At 36.8% G+C, this 16,801-nt stretch overlaps 1 protein-coding gene and 1 non-coding gene across 7 annotated transcripts in view; one reads left to right on the top strand and one right to left on the bottom strand.

Moving 5' to 3' along the window:
- LINGO2 (leucine rich repeat and Ig domain containing 2) overlaps positions 1-16,801 on the bottom strand; it is a 1,387,358-nt gene that overhangs the window by 370,506 nt on the left and 1,000,051 nt on the right. The window lies entirely within an intron of this gene.
- Positions 12,258-12,364, top strand: LOC127484950 (U6 spliceosomal RNA). Its single transcript, XR_007912150.1, has one exon. It is a non-coding gene; the product is annotated as a U6 spliceosomal RNA (small nuclear RNA).

The raw sequence follows: 16,801 nt of genomic DNA on the forward strand, positions 1-16,801 counted from the left end.
CATTTATACTAAAATACAGACTATAAGATGGTAACAGACATGAAAACATTGAAGCCACAGTTTGCACACAAAGGATTGAGTGGAGCTAAGTAATTAAATAACTAATATGGGGGCAATTTATCATATATTTAATAGCTTACTTGTTTACTTACATGCATATGAGTAAATATGGTATTTAACTGCATTACTGGAGAGCTTCCAAGATGGCAGAGTAGGGAGGCAGCTTACTGCTCTAGTCTAGGAGAATATACTTTTAAAAAAGTGGAGACAGTGTAGTCTCAAGGAAGAGTCAGGGAGAAAACAGCAAAGGAAACTCTATGCAAATTAAAGGGACACAGTGGACCTATGTGGAGGGTGTGTATACCCAGAACTCAGGACCACAGTAGCTGAGAGCCTATGCACCAGTATTGGAAAGTGAATTGAGACCAGACTATAGCAGCCCAAGCCACTGGTGATAAAGCCGCAGGAAGAGCCTACAGAGAACCTGGTATGGAGCCCCACTGGGGATAGTGTACCTGCCAAGAGGAGCAAAAAAGAAAAAAAAAAAAGTAGGGACACGTTTCTCTCTCCCTGATCACCTTAAAACAGCATCCTGTAACATGCTGATAGAGCAGGAGACATTTTGGACATCTGTAACAGAAGCGCCAGGTCATGTGCATTCCTGGCAACCAGTCGAGTGGAGACCCCTGATTCTGGTGGGGAAAACTAAAAGGGGCTGAGTGCTCATGACTGTAGGAGGCTTGTGTGCTGGGACTATGAAAAAAACTGAGGCTGTGTGGGAGGATTCACAGTGTGGCTAGGACTTTAGGAAGTCACTGTGGGAGTCTCCACAGACTCAGGGCTTCCTGGTGAGGGACACTGCTGAGGAATCTGAGCTTACACTCAGGGCTGAACAGATCCTTTGTGTGATCCTTGGGACAGTGTGGATGAATATCATATCCACTGGAGCTAGTGCTCAGGTACTGATAGCCTTTGAGGAGAGGAGCTCAGCTGAGCAGAATAAACTTCCCTTCTGATTAAGAAAAAAAAAAAAGAGAAGATTTACCTCACCAAAACTGGGTATGTCACTGCAGACATGCCCTTCACCCTGGCTCCCTGGCCACACCCACCATACCCCTCTAGATATTCACTGAAAGCAGACAGTCCACTTATTGACAGAGAGGCATAGTACAAAGATAAAAGCCACCACAGTGAAAAAAAAAAAAAAAACAACGAAGAAACCAAGGAGTATCTCCATAAATGTTGAATAACAAATGCACCAATTCAAGAAACAACAATAAGGGAGACAACATGATGCCCCCAAAAGAACATAAGACTTTAATACTAGATTGTGCAGATGATGAGATTAAAGAAATGCCAGAAATGGAATTCAAAAAATTGATCATAAGATTACAAAGAAGTAATTAGAAGCAAATATAGAAAATTTTGAAACCCATACAAGACATGAAAAAATTTCTCCCACAAAATTGAGATCTTAAAGAGAAATTAAAGTGAAATGAAAAATTCAATTGAACAAATCAAAAATACAGCGGAAAGCCCAAAAAACAGAATAAGTGAAGTAGAAGAAAGAATATCTGACTTAAAAGACAAAGCATAGGAAATTATACAATCAAATAAAAAATAAGTGGAGAAAATCAGAAAACTAAAAAACACTGTTGAGAATCTATGGGTTCTAGGAGTTCCTGAAGTCATGGAAAGAGAAAAAGGATTAGAAGGACTTTTTAGTGAAATAATAACAGAAAACTTCCCTAATTTGGAGAAATAAAGGGACATCTAAGAAGCACATAGAACTCCTAATAGATGTGACCAGAAAATATCTTTACCATGACACATTGTAATTAAACTAACCACAGTAAAACAAAGAAAAGATTCTAAAGTGTGCAAGAGAAAAATGCCATATTACTTTGAAAGGATCTTCAATTAGACTCACAACAGACTTCTCATCAGAAACCCTACAGGCTAGGAGAGAATGGTGAGATATATTCCAAGTGTTCAGAAAAAAAACCTGTCATCCCAGAATATTATATCCTGCAAAGCTTTCATTTATGAAGGAATGTGAAATAAAGACCTTCATATCAAACAGAAATTGAAAGAATATGTCACCACCCATCCAGCCCCACAAAAGATGCTTAAGGATGTGCTATACACAGAAACACAGAAACATGGTCATCACTACAAAAGAAGGTAAAGGAAGAAAATCTCACAGTAAAAGTTCAAAGAAAATTCAAAGAAAAAAATAGGAATATTTTTGGGAAAATGGCAGGACAAAGTTGTTACTTATCAATAGTCACCTTGAATGTAAATGGCCTCAACTCTCCATTTAAAAAACACAGATTTGCTGAATGGATTAAAAAACAAAACCCATTTATTTGCAGCCTACAAGAAACACATCTCACAAACAAAGATGCACACAGACTGAAAATGGAAGGAAGGAAAAAGATGTTCCATGCCAACAGAAACCAAAAAAGAGATGGTATAGCCATCCTAATATCAGACAAAATAGACTTTAACACAAAAACTGTTAAAAGAGAGAAAGAAGGATATTATGTAGTGATTGAGGGATCAATTCAATAGGAAGATGTAACTATTATAAATGAATATGTCCCTAATTACAGGGCAACTGGCTAATTAAAAGAAATGTTAAGGGATCTAAAGGGAGACACAGACTCCAATACAATAGTAATGGGGGACTTCAATACCCCACTTTCAGCAATGGACAGATCAACTAAACAGAAAATCAGCAAAGAAATAGCAGAGTTAATTAACACTACAGACCAAATGGACCTAATGGTTATCTATAGAACTTTTCATCCTACAGTTGCAGAATACACATTTTTTTCACCAGTGTATGGAACTTTCTCTAGGATTGACTACATACTAGGCCATAAAGCAAATCTCAGCAAAATAAAAAAATAGAAATGCATCTTCTCAGACCACAATGCAATGAAACAGGAAATCAGCAACTTAGGAATCTCTAGAACATATGCAAACACATGGAGACTGAACAACATGCTCTTGAATGAACAGTGGGTTATAGAAAAAATCAAAAATCAAAAGAGAAATCAAGAACATTTCTAGAAACAAATGAAGATGACAACACAACATATCAAAACTTGTGGGATATAGCAAAAGCAGTGTTAAGAGGAAAATTTACAGCAATTGCTGCCTACATCAGAAATTGGAAAGGTACCAAATAAATGAGCTATCAATGCATCTCAAGGATTTAGAAAAACAACAGCAAACCAAACCCAAACTAGTAGGAGAAAATGAATAACTAAAATTAGAGAAAAAAAATCAACAAAATTGTATCTAAAAATTATAAAAGATTAGCAAAACAAAGAGCTGATTTTTTGGAAAACTCAACAAAATTGACACACCATTGGCCTAACTAACCAAAAAAGGAGAGAGAATACCAAAATCAGTAAAATTACAGATGAAAAATGAAATGTAACAACAGACACCACAGAAATAAAAATAATCATCAGAAATTACTACAAAGAGCTGTTTTCCATCAGAGTGGGATAACTAGAAGAAATTGATAGATTCCTGGACACATACAACCTACCTAAATTTATCCATGAAGACACAGAAAACCTAAAAAGACCCATAAACAAGATGAAAATTGAATCAGTAGTAAAGATCTTCCCAAGAAAGAAAACCCAGGAGTTTGGAAAAGTAGCAGGATATAAAATCAATACATAAAACCAGAAAGCAATGTCAAGGCTGAGAATAAACTTCTAAGATCAACCCCATTCACAATAGCTACAAAAAAAATCAAATACCTTGGAATAAATTTAACCAAGATGTCAAAGATCTCTACGATGAGAATTACAAAACATTCAAGAAAGAAATAGAAGAAGATACAATAAATTGGAAAAACCTTCCATGTTCATGGATTGGAAGAGTCCATATTACCCACATGTCCATTCTTCTGAAAGCAATTTACAGATTCAATATAATACCAATCTAGACACCAAACATATTTTTCTTAGATCTAGAAAAAAATGATGCTGAAATTCATATGGAAACACACGAGACCTTGAATAGATAAAGCAATCTTTTAAAACAAAAACAAAGCCAGAGGTGTCACGATACCAGATTTCAAGACACTACAAAGCAGTGGTAATTAGAACAGTCTGGTATTAGTATAAAAACAGATAGATGGACCAATTGAACAGAATAGAAATGCCAGAAATCAGTCCAAGCATCTACAACTAACTTATATTTGACCAATGAGCTAAAACCAATCCCTGGAGTAACGACAGTCTCTTCAACAGATGGTGCTGGAAAAACTGGATTTCCACATGCAAAAGTATGAAGCAAGACCAGTACCTTACATCTTACACCAAAATCCACTCAACATGGATTAAATATCTAAATCTATAACCCTATGCTGTCAAATTATTAGAGAATATTGGGGAAACCCTGCAAGACACTGTCACGGGCAAAGAGTTCTTGTAAAAGATCGCAGAGGCACAGGCAATTAAAGTCAAATTAACAAGTGAGGTTATATCAAGTTGAGAAGTGTCCGTAGGGCAAAAGAAAACACTGAGCAAAATGAAAAGGCAACCAACACAATGGATGAAATTATTTTCAGACTATGCAACTGATAAAGGATTAATAACCAGAATACACAATAGATCAAGAAACTAAACAACAATAAAACAAACAGCTCAGTTAAAAAATTGGCAAAGGACTTAAACAGACATTTTTCAAAAACGGAAATACAAATGACCGACAGACACATGAAAAAATGTTCAGGTTCACTATCTATAAGAGAAACACAAATCAAAACTACAATGAGGCTTACCTCACCCTACTTAGAATGGCTTTCATGCAGAAATCAACAAGCGACAAATTCTGGCAAGGATGTGGGGAAAAAGGTACCCTAATCAACTGTTGGTGGGAATGTAAACTGGTAAAGACACTATGGAAGACAGTAAGGAGATACCTCAAAAATCTGAATATAGTCCTCCCATATGACCCAGCCATCCCACTCCTGGGAATTTACCCAAGGGAAATGAAATTAGTAAATAAAAGAGTTATCTACACCATCATGATTATTGCAGTTCAATTCATAATAGATAAGACCTGGAATCAACCTAAGTGCCTATCAACTGAAGACTGGATAAAGCAATTATGGGATATTTACACTACAGAATACTACAAAGCAGTAAAAAATGAAATCCAGTCATTTGCAACAAAATGGATGAATTTTGAAAACATCATACTTAGTGAAATAAGCCAGTCCCAAAGGGACAAATACTATATGTTATCCCTGATCTGTGAGAATAGTGCACCTAAAACCGAATCAGTAGAAGAAAAAATGACACTTGGAGAGGGGATGACTTGAGCTGCCCTTGTCTTGACTGTTGAGGAACAGTTTCATTTTTGTTTTGTTTTGTTTTATTTTTCTTCACCCTATTTGTTGAACTCTACTTAACAGAGTTAAGCATATATACATAAAGTCAATTGAGGATGGATCTCAGTAAAAAAATAAGAGCAGGAATAACAGAGGGAGGAGGAAGTTTTTAACTGTAAAGCTGTGTAGTTCTGCATACATTCCTATGGACTTACTTCTAAGAGTACAATTTAAAAAAAATTGTCATGGGACTCCAAATCCCATTAAACTGGGTGGTAAAAATGGCATCTTAAGTGTTAAAGTGAACATACAGATAGGATTAAGTGTTAAATGATCATATAAAAAAGATAAAGTATCTGGTAATAATAATAGATAATATTAAAAAGGAGAGAATGTTCCAACATGGGAAGCAGTCCATAGCAGACTCATAGGTTGACAATCACTTTAAATAACTCTCTGACTCAGAATCAGATCTTAAGGCTTCCTGATCTGGCTGAAAAGTCCGTGAGCATTTCATGCATGGAAAGTCAAGACACTGTGGCAAAAAAAAAAAAAATGTTCTATAGGAAGGATCTCTGTGAGTAAGACTCCAGCAGAAAGAAGTAGCCATTGAAGAAGGATGTACTTTTCCCTAAAGGGGGCAGAGAACTTCTACTTTGCTTATGGCCTTGTCTAAATACTGACAGAGTTTGTGGTTTCAAAAGTTTCCATAGCCTAGGCAGCTCATGTCAAGAGCCTTGGGTGGTCACTGATGTCATACATAAGAGTGTTAGTTGTTAAATTAACAACAGGAGTCATTGTGCACTAACTCCCTATGCAGGACCTCTGTCCTCAATGAATTATATTGAGAGTTAACTGTAAAACGAGTTCTCAGACAGTTTTTTTTGTGTGTGTGTTCGTGTATGTGCAAATTAAAATCTTTACTTAGTATAGAGTTGGTCTTCTGTGTGCAAACTTAATTGAAAATGAATCTTAATGTAGAATGGGACAGGGAAGGGGAGAGGGAGGAGAAGGAGCAGTGTGGATGTGGGTGGAAGGGCAGGTATGGTGGAAGAATAAATATATTCCTAAAGTTGTACTTATGAAATTTACATTCCTTAAAAATAATTTAATTAATTAACTGATAAAAATAAACTGCATGTTTGACTTATATTCACAGAGGAAAACTGCAAAATCAACAACTCTTACTGCACTCCTCCCACTCAAACGACTAACTCTGTTCCTTAGAAGTTTAACAAGGTATTAATGAACAGAATTTCTTAGAGTTATAACCAGGGTAGGTTCTAATAGCTACTAGATTTTTTTACCACAACAACCATATACAGAAAAGCATACACAAAACAAGTTTATCACTGTTTTAGGGCTGAGAGTTTATCCTAAGTCTGTAGGGACACTCATGTGAGAGAATGTTTTGTAGCTTCATAGACACAGGTGCAAAACAGTTTTTAACAAGTCACAAAATAACTCAACATGCACCTGTGATTAGAGACTCATGTATTCCCAGAAGTCATGGAATCTCCATTAAAAAGGCATAGCAATGAAAAAAATTCAAAAAAATAAAATAAAAAAGGCATAGCAATGAAATATCCTACTGTGCCATTTCAGCAAGAATGGACAGATAATCAGGAGTTGAAGACAAACACATAAATGTACTAAAATGCAACATTTCAAAATAACTCCTAAAGAAAGATATGTGTCTGGGTATTAGATATCCATGATTCAATTTAAAACAGGAATGTTATGTTGATGCTATCAATGATACAAATAAGTACTGTAAGATTCACACTTGCACACATACACAGCTTCAGTTTTCTGTTTTGTTATTTTTAAAGTTTATTAGGGGGAGGGAGGGTAAGGGGTAAGACAGGGAGAGGGAGAGGGAGAGGGAGAGGGATGGGAGAGGAAGAGGGAGAGAGAGAGAGAAACAGAGAGAGAGAGAGAGAAAGAGAGAGAGAGAGAAACATAGAAGACAGAAGAGAGATACCATCCACTGGTTCAATCTCCAAATATCTGAGACAGCCAGGAGCAAAGCCAAGAGTTGCAAACACAATCCAGAACTCTCATGTGGGTGGCAGGAACTCAATTAATTGAGCCATCACTGATGTTTCCTAAGGTCTGAATTGGTGGCAAGCTAAAGTCAGGAACCAGAGCCAAGAATTGAACCAGGCACTCTTACATGAGAATCAGGTGTCTTAATTTCTAGGCCAAATAGCTGCTTCCTACACTTGGCTAAAATTTTCAAATCTGTTGATCCAAGCTCTGGTATTAGCCTAAAAACTTACGCAACTCTAGATATGAATTGGTTTCACTCATGCCAATAACCTTTCTACGTCTTATTTTCTTTGAGTTTTGCCTAAAAGTCATCAAATCAACCATTTTATAAAACAAAACTTTTCATGAGTGGTAATGTTTTTCTGTTCTCTTGAGGCTCATGATGGATGTGGGACAAAGCCATACACAGGTGTACCAGATGACAGAGAAATGTTTATAACATAATGCCTAAGATAAAAAAAGTAGCTTTGAAGGGAGAAATTTTTTAAAGCTGATTGCTTTGAAAGTGATCATCTGTGACCTAGTGCCACTTCTCATACTTTGCTTCTGCTCATTTTTTTTTCTTTTTGAAAAAGTGAAAATAAGTCAGCGGAGCTACTTGTTTTATAAAATGTCTTTATTTCATTACAGAAATGGTGCTATTGATCTATTCTCAGAAGGGGTCAGTTTTATGCATTTTCTTTTTCAGTAGTTATAGTTTTCCACTGATCATTGATCACCACTTTATTTATTAACATGTTTTTTCATTTCATAAGTTTAACTTGGAACCTTTGTTGTGCTAGGCATGGGATTAGGTGCTACAGATATGAAATGAAAAGACACATATTCTCCCCATGGAAAGATTATTTTGTATTCTATTCTGATTTCTCAACATTTACTCAAAACTAAGAAGAGTAGCAATATTGGATTCAATCAAAATTATTAGACTTGTTTTATAACTAATCAGCTATGTGATCAGATCAGGGAATTCTATGAAGTTTGTCAGTGAGTACAACCATTTAAACCAAAGGAAATCTACAATGTTGTTATCAACTCACATGGATGATGCATGTGGAGTTTTTACTGGATGTGATGATTTTGCATCACTCTTAAGTCTTCCATAAACTGATTTCACTGTTTTAAAACGGTTCAGAAAACCTAATCTGTTAGGTTTTGATGTTACATTAACATTTCTGGTATTCAACACAGAGTCATTATCTCCCAACTGCTATGCATAGAAATAAAATACACTCCTGAGTGGACTACATTATAACCAAGTTAATTTATGTGTAAGAAGGAAGAACCAGGCAACTTTTTTTTACTTTTTTTTTACATTATTATACCATTTTTTTCTGAAAAAGGATACATATATATAAACATATCACACACACATACATATATATATATGTGTATATATATAATTAAATATATTTATTTTGTAAAAAAGAAGACCATGGGGGTGGTCACAAATACCAATTACATAAGAAAATTTGAAACCATATCTTGATACTGATTTTGATTATGAAATGAAAATATGCTTAAAATAATTCTCCACTAATCCCTATCCAAATATATTATTTAACAAGAAAATAATAAAAACAAAAGGTAAGGACAATGATTATTAAAGTACTCCTGGTAAGTAAATGATATTTTCTAAAATAAAGATGTTTTCTAGGTGGTTTAATATTTTTTTCTATTTTTTTCATCTTATGATGTTTTCTTTGCCTCTGCTTATTACTTGGATGAGTAGTCTGAAAATAAGCTATTTTTAAAAAAATCTTATTTGGGGGAAACATTATTTATGAAATGAATTAAATGAATGCAATTTTATTATATGTAAAGTATACCTCAATAATGTTGATTTAAATACTTTCGAAATGAATTTTTGGCAATGTTCAAAAAGTTCCAGATAGGACCCTAGAACACAGAAGTGCAGGTAAAATGTTGGGGTGCCAGATTGAGTCACTGAAGCCCCACTTTTGTTCCAGCTCCCTGTTAATACATCCAGGAAAGCAGCAGAGCATGGTCCAAGTGCCTGGGCCTCTGTCACTCATGCAGAAGACCCAGATGGACAGCTAGGCACTTGACTTCAACTCTAGCTGTTGAGGCCATTTGGGGAATGTAATGGTAGATGAAGGATATCTCCCCCCCCTCCCCCTTCTCTAACTTTGTCTTCCAAAGAAATATTTTTCTTTTTGGACAGGCGGAGTGGATAGTGAGATGTGGGGAGCAACTCAGACTAGACTGTTACTGGAATTAAGACTTATTCTATGCATCTGCTCTCCCACAATATGGCGCTGAGAAGGGAGTAACAACTTCTACGCAGCTGCCTCCAGTTCAACCAATAAACTCTAGGACCTGCTCCTGATTGGAGGAGAGCAGCGTACTCAGCGTGTGGGTAGCAGAGTTGGGATTGGTGGAAGAGGACTATAAAGGAGGAGAGAGACAACATGCACCAGGAACATCTATCTGAAGGAACACCTGTGCAGCCCCCGAGAGAGCCGGCCGGCGGTGTGCCGCTCCCCCGCGGAAGTGGGGAAAGTGGCAGGGGGAACCGCCCTTCCACGGAGGTGGAAGGGTCGGTAGCCAACCCGGGAAGAACCAGCAGCAAACCCGGGGAGGGCCGAGCAGACAAAAGAACAGCGAAGGGTCTAGTGTCGTTCCTCCGTGAAGAGGGGGAGCGACAGTGAGAGAGAGAGAGAGAGAGAGAGACAGAGAAAGGTCTTCCTTTTGCCGTTGGTTCACTCTCCAATGGCTGGCACACTGCGGCAGGCACACCGCGCTGATCTGAAGCCAGGAGCCAGGTGCTTCTCCTGGTCTCCCATGGGGTGCAGGGCCCAAGGACTTGGGCCATCCTCCACTGCACTCCCTGGCCACAGCAGAGAGCTGGCCTGGAAGAGGGGCAACTGGGAATGAATCCGGCGCCCAGACCAGGACTAGAACCCGGTGTGCCAGCGCCGCTAGGTGGAGGATTAGCCTATTGAGCCATGGCGCTGGCCCCAAATAAATAAATTAAAAAAAAAAAAAAACCTGTTATACATGAATTTAAATAATACCAAAATAAAATTAAAAAAAATTAAGCATATGGGAGGGGGGAGTCTTCAAGAAGTCCATGGGAAATGTGTATATTAGATAAAGGTGCCTGGATTTCAGTTTTTACTGGCACCAAATGAACTTCTTTAATTTCATTTTCCATGAACTTTTGGAAGTGCTCTCGTATGCACAGAATGCTTTTCTTTTGTTTCTTGGTCTCACCTTAAGTGGTCTGTGATTGAATTTTTCAGTCTGCCTTTCCTTATGCACACCACTACCACCCTTTTAGTCTATCTTATTGCTTTGAAGAAAGCTTTCCAATGGATCTCCTCAGCACTTAGGCACTCATTTTATATGCTATTGATTTCTATGTGTTGAAATGTTGTTATTTAAATGTTATCTCAAGGATGTGTTTCATCTTCCCCATGGAGGCATGGTGCACACCTCTGTATAGCCAAGAGAGCTAAAAGAATGCTTAGTATTCTGAGTTCAGTGCATCTCAGAAGTGAATGTTGTGCATTTTGTAAATTTATATCTGTGTCCCCAATTTTAAAATCATCTAAAATATAATCATTAAGAATGCCAGAATAAATAGATTGATAATGATCACAGTTATGAGGCTTTCTGTCTTAGAAATTCCAGATCTGTCCCTTTTTATCAATGATTCTTGGAAAATAACATGTTCCATCATTGTTTCAGTCACAAAATTATTGCTTTTAAATTCTTTTCCTTTTTTTCTCCACTTAATCAGAGGTAAAGTTTACAGATTAATTCTCAGAAGGCAGAAGTCATCAACAATCATTAATACTTCTAAGGGCAAGTGACTATCTGATATGAAGTTTCTCACATTTTTTCAAAAACTGTGTGAAAGAGGTACTGTAACAATGTCACTTTACAGTGATGAAAATAATGATCATAAGGCTAAGTTACTTGCCCAAGGACATACAGATTTTGAAAACTGGAGCTGATATTCCAATGTAGTTAGTTGATAGCAATGTACTATCAATTATTTTAGATTATAACAGAATGAAGCTGAGTGATACAGTCAATCAAAAGCTCAATGTTGGAGAAGTGAGGTGATATATCAAAGGTCATTCAGACCATAATAGGATGTGAATGACTACCTAAACTCATGGCACTCGAGTCTGTCTAATACACAGCATGGGATCTAAACAATTTTATGGATTTCCAATTCCCTTGATTTTAAAGAACTGTGCTTTGAGTCTTTGAGTAGATTTTTGTTTCAGAAAGAAGACAGAAAGCTCAATAACCAAAATAATAGAATTTCCCAGTACATACTTTTTAATGAGCTTAATTTTCTGAAAGTAAGCCATGATCTCTCTGCCTCTCTCTCTCTGTGTCTCTCTATTTCCCTCTCCCCTACCTCTTATTTTTGTTTCCTTTATCTTTTATCCAATGAAAAATACTATAGACACAATGAGACAATTATATTGATAGATTGTGAAAAAGTATGTGATTAAAATATAAATAATACAGTGGTATCTCATTGATGTTAATTTTATATTAACTACATTATTAGTAATCAAAGTTCAAAAAATCTTCCAAAATATTCATTTGATATTATTTTCATTTCTGAACCCAGGAGAAAGCTCCTTAGGTGACAAACAACAAGATCAAGGGCAATTCTATCAATACTTGAGAACCCAGGGTTAAATTAATACTCAAATAATTCTCCATGTTTCCTTTTTGCATAGAGATTCCTGATACTAAATTTGATTAATATATAGAAACTTCCAACTAAAATACACCATATTCTTGTTTTCATTTTCTTTGGTGAGGCATCAATCATACTCCAAAATTTTCCACAACTGTGCTCGCTTCGGCAGCACATATACTAAAATTGGAACGATACAGAGAAGATTAGCATGGCCCCTGCGCAAGGATGACACGCAAATTCGTGAAGCGTTCCATATTTTTATGGAGCATTTTCTTTTGATAAAAAGAAAAATGTCATGGGCTGCAGGCTTTCATCACTTCTCCTCACCAGGTCCAATAATATGCTTATAACACTAGTGCCAGTTATTTTATTTGATAAAGTTTATTATGGTATTTGTATATTTGTTTGCATTCCAATTTTGTTCAATAATGAGTGTGTAAAATGCTTCTGAGAAATAAATGTAAATACTAATGTACAAAAAAAAAAAATTTTCCACAACTGAAATTTTCTCTTCCTTTTCTTGGTCTTTTCTTCTTTCCACTTTCCCTCTTTCCTTCTTTTCTCCATGTTCCTTTTTTTCCTTCTGTACATCCTCCCATCTTTTTCTTCCTTTTCATCTCTTTCATTTAAGTACTATTTGGGCATCTATTAGATTCTATGTTATATACTGGTTCTGAGGACAAGTACAAAGACTCAGTTCCTACTCAGGTATACTACTCATGTTCTGGTAGTATGCACAGGGCACTCAACCAATATATTCTGGAATAACAGTAGGGATTGAGTCTGCATTTACTACTTCAAAACATGTTAAGCTTGACTATGAAAAAAAGTTTGTAATTTGACTCTGTTTGGTTTAGGCTGGCTTGGCATATTCAGAACTTAACAAATAAAGGTAGCATCCAATACTTAACATACTCAAAGTTTTCTATGATTTAGACAAAGTTCTTTTAAACTCTCAGTGTTTACAAACTGAAATACTTCAGGGCCAGGAGCATTACTTAAATCTAAGTACAGCTTGATTTATTTTGAAATGGAATCAGAGAGCCAGTTACTGGTGAGCTGGAGAGAGTAAGCTTAGCCTAAGGACATTACAAACAATATTTGAACCATCTTTGCCAGAAACAACACATTTCTGGACTAGTCTTGGGCCTTGTCAACCAGTTTGAGTTCCTCCTTTATAACTACTGAGAGGTCATCATCCACTGCTACATACATATTGATGCAATCCTCCTGCCTTTAGGCAAAATACACGGCAGGTAAAAACTTCCCTCTAATAATTCTTTTCAGTGGGAAAAACCAGCACTATCTGGTCTGGCTCACCCAAATTATCAGTGGGGTTAGTAATGTAAGTTCATGGGCCATGCCTCAGATTTAATTAATCAGCATTTCAGAAATGATATTGAGGATTCTTTTTTTTTTTAACTTTTATTTAGTAAATATAAATTTCCAAAGTACAGTTTATGGATTACAGTGGCTTCACCCCCCATTACTTCCCTCCCACTCGCACCCCTCCCATCTCCTGCTCCCTCTCCCCTTCCATTCACATCAAGATTCATTTTCAAATATCTTTATATGCAGAAGATCGATTTAGTATATATTAAGTAAAGATTTCATCAGTTTGCACCCACACAGAAACACAAAGTGTAAAATACTGTTTGAGTACTAGTTATAGCATTACTTCACATTGGACAACACATTAAGGACAGATCCCACATGAGAAGTAAGTACATAGTGACTCCTGTTGTTGACTTAACAATTTGACACTCTTGTTTATGGTGTCAGTAATCTCCCTAGGCTCTAGTCATGAGTTGCCAAGGCTATGGAAGCCTTTTGCGTTCGCTGACTTCAATCTTATTCAGACAAGGTCTTAGTCAAAGTGGAAGTTCCCTCCTCCCTTCAGAGAAAGGTACCTCCTTTGATGGCCCCGTTCTTTCCACTGGATCTCACTCGCAGAGAACTTTCATTTAGGTTTTTTTTTTTTTCCCCCAGAGTGTCTTGGCTTTCCATGCCTAAAATACTCTCATGGGCTCTTCAGCCATATCTGAATGCCTTAAGGGCTGATTCTGAAGCCAGAGTGCTATTTAGGACATCTGCCATTCTATGAGTCTGCTGTGTATCCCGCTTCCCATGATGGATCGTTCTCTCCTTTTTAATTCTATCAGTTAGTATTAGCAGACACTAGTCTTCTTTGTGTGATCCCTTTGACTCTTAGACCTATCAGTGTGATCAATTGTGAACTTAAATTGATCACTTGGACTAGTGAGATGGCATTGGTACATGCCACCTTGATGGGATTGCACTGGAATACACTGGCACGTTTCTAACTCCATCAATTGGGGCAAGTCCAATTGAGCATGTCCCAAATTGTACATCTCCTCCCTGTCTTATTCCCACTCTTACATTTAACAGGGATCACTTTTCAGTTAAAATTTAAACACCTAAGATTAATTGTGTGTTAATTACAGAGTTCGACCAATAGTACTAGAACCAAAAAAATACTAAAATGGATAAATAATTACATTGTACATCAACAGTCAGGACAAGAACTGATCAAGTCACTGTTTCTCATAGTGCCCATTTCACTTCAACAGGATTCCTCTTTGGTGCTCAGTTAGTTGTCACCGATCAGGGAGAACATATGATATTTGTCCCTCTGGCCATAGCACCCTGAACGCGCCCAATCTCGTCTGATATTGAGGATTCTTAAAAAGAAAGTTCCCTAGGCTACATTTAGATCCACTAATGTTTAAGAACCACTTTTGAATAAGGCCTGTTTTTGAAATCCATTCCCATTTTTCTTTTTTTTTAACTTTTATTTAATGAATATAAATTTCCAAAGTACAGAATATGGATTACAATGGCTTCCCCCCCATAACATCCCTCCCACCGGTAGCCCTCCCCTTTCACACTCCCTCTCCCCTTCCATTCACATCAAGATTCATTTTCAATTCTCTTTATATACAGAAGATCAGTTTAGCATACATTAAGTAAAGATTTCAACAGTTTGCTCCCACAAAGAACAATAAGGTGAAAAATATTGTTTGAGTACTAGTTATAGCATTAAATCTCAATGTACAGCACACTAAGGACAGAGATCCTACATGAGGAGTAAGTGCACAGTGACTCCTGTTGTTGACTTAACAAATTGACACTCTTGTTTGTGGCATCAGTAATCACCCTAGGCTCTTGTCATGAGCTGCCAAGGCTATGGAAAGCCCCCTGAGTTCACCGACTCTGATCATATTTAGACAAGGCCATGGTCAAAGTGGAAGTTCTCTCCTCCCTTCAGAGAAAGGTACCTCCTTCTTTGATGACCTGTTCTTTCCACTGGGATCTCACTCCCAGAGACCTTTCATTTAGTTTTATTTATTTATTTATTTATTTTTTTTCCCCAGAGTGTCTTGGCTTTCCATGCCTGAAATACTCTCATGGGTATTTCAGCCGGATCCACATGCCTTAAGGGCTGATTCTGAGGCCAGAGTGCTGTTTGGGACATCTGCCATTCTATGGGTCTGCTGTGTATCTCACTTCCCATGTTGGATCGTTCTCTCCCTTTTTGATTCTATCAGCTAGTATTTGCAGACACTATTCTTGTTTCTGTGATCCCTTTGGTTCTTAGTCCTATCATTATGATCAATTGTGAACAGAAATTAATCACTGGGACTAGTGAGATGGCATTGGTACATGCCACCTTGATGGGATTGAATTGGAATCCCCTGGTATGTTTCTAACTCTACTGTTTGAGGTAAGTCAGCTTGAGCATGTCCCGAATTGCACATCTCTTCCCTCTCTTATTCCCACTCTTACATTTAACAGCGATCACTTTTTAGTTAAGTTTCAGCACTTAAGAAGAATTGTGTATTGATTACAGTATTCAACCAAAAGTATTAAGTAGAACAAACAAAAAAAAATACTAAGAGGGATAACATATTAAGTTGTTTATCAACAGTCAGGGCAAGGGCTGATCAAGTTCGTTCATATTTTTCTATAAGTTTTAATTTATAACATTTCTCTTTTAATTTCCAGAATGTTGACCTATTTTGGAAAAGGATTTTTCCATAAATTTCATAAACTGAAAAAGTGCTTTCAAATAGTTGAAGGGATCAGTACTTCCTCTATATATACTTAAGGACTTATTTTAACATGCCATATATACACAATCTTCATCACAGATTTTTGTTTAATATGGTTTCATTTAATCCCTACGGAGACTGCCTAAAGATAAAAATATACAATGGTGGACTGCTCAGATTGATCTATTTATCTATCTACCTATTTATCATCATAATTTTAGAAAAAAAGGAGGAATCAAGCTCTGGTTGCTTTCAGGAAGACCACGCTTAATATGAGAAATAGGAAATAAAGGAGGGCAAGTGGCTTATATTTCATTAAGGAGAAACCAATGCCATGTGACCACATGATTTTGACAGCAACACAACTTCCTGATGAGATGCAGTTAGTATACTTGGGACTTACAATCCCTCTTAGTAGGTTGGTGATAACAGGTTTCAGGAGTTACATAGCATTCTAATGGGAAAGATAACAAGTATTTGGAAGTGTCCACTGTGAATGAGTATGTCATACTTGGATTCTTTATATTTGTGTTGTTCCTACATCTTCACCACAAACCTGAGACATGTATAATACCCATTTCATGACTCTGAAGACTTCAGGGTCAGAAAGGATAAGTAGCTTGC

Source organism: Oryctolagus cuniculus, chromosome 1, assembly GCF_051225735.1.
Source record: "Oryctolagus cuniculus isolate XC-2025 breed Fujian yellow rabbit chromosome 1, ASM5122573v1, whole genome shotgun sequence".
NCBI classification, from domain to species: domain Eukaryota; kingdom Metazoa; phylum Chordata; class Mammalia; order Lagomorpha; family Leporidae; genus Oryctolagus; species Oryctolagus cuniculus.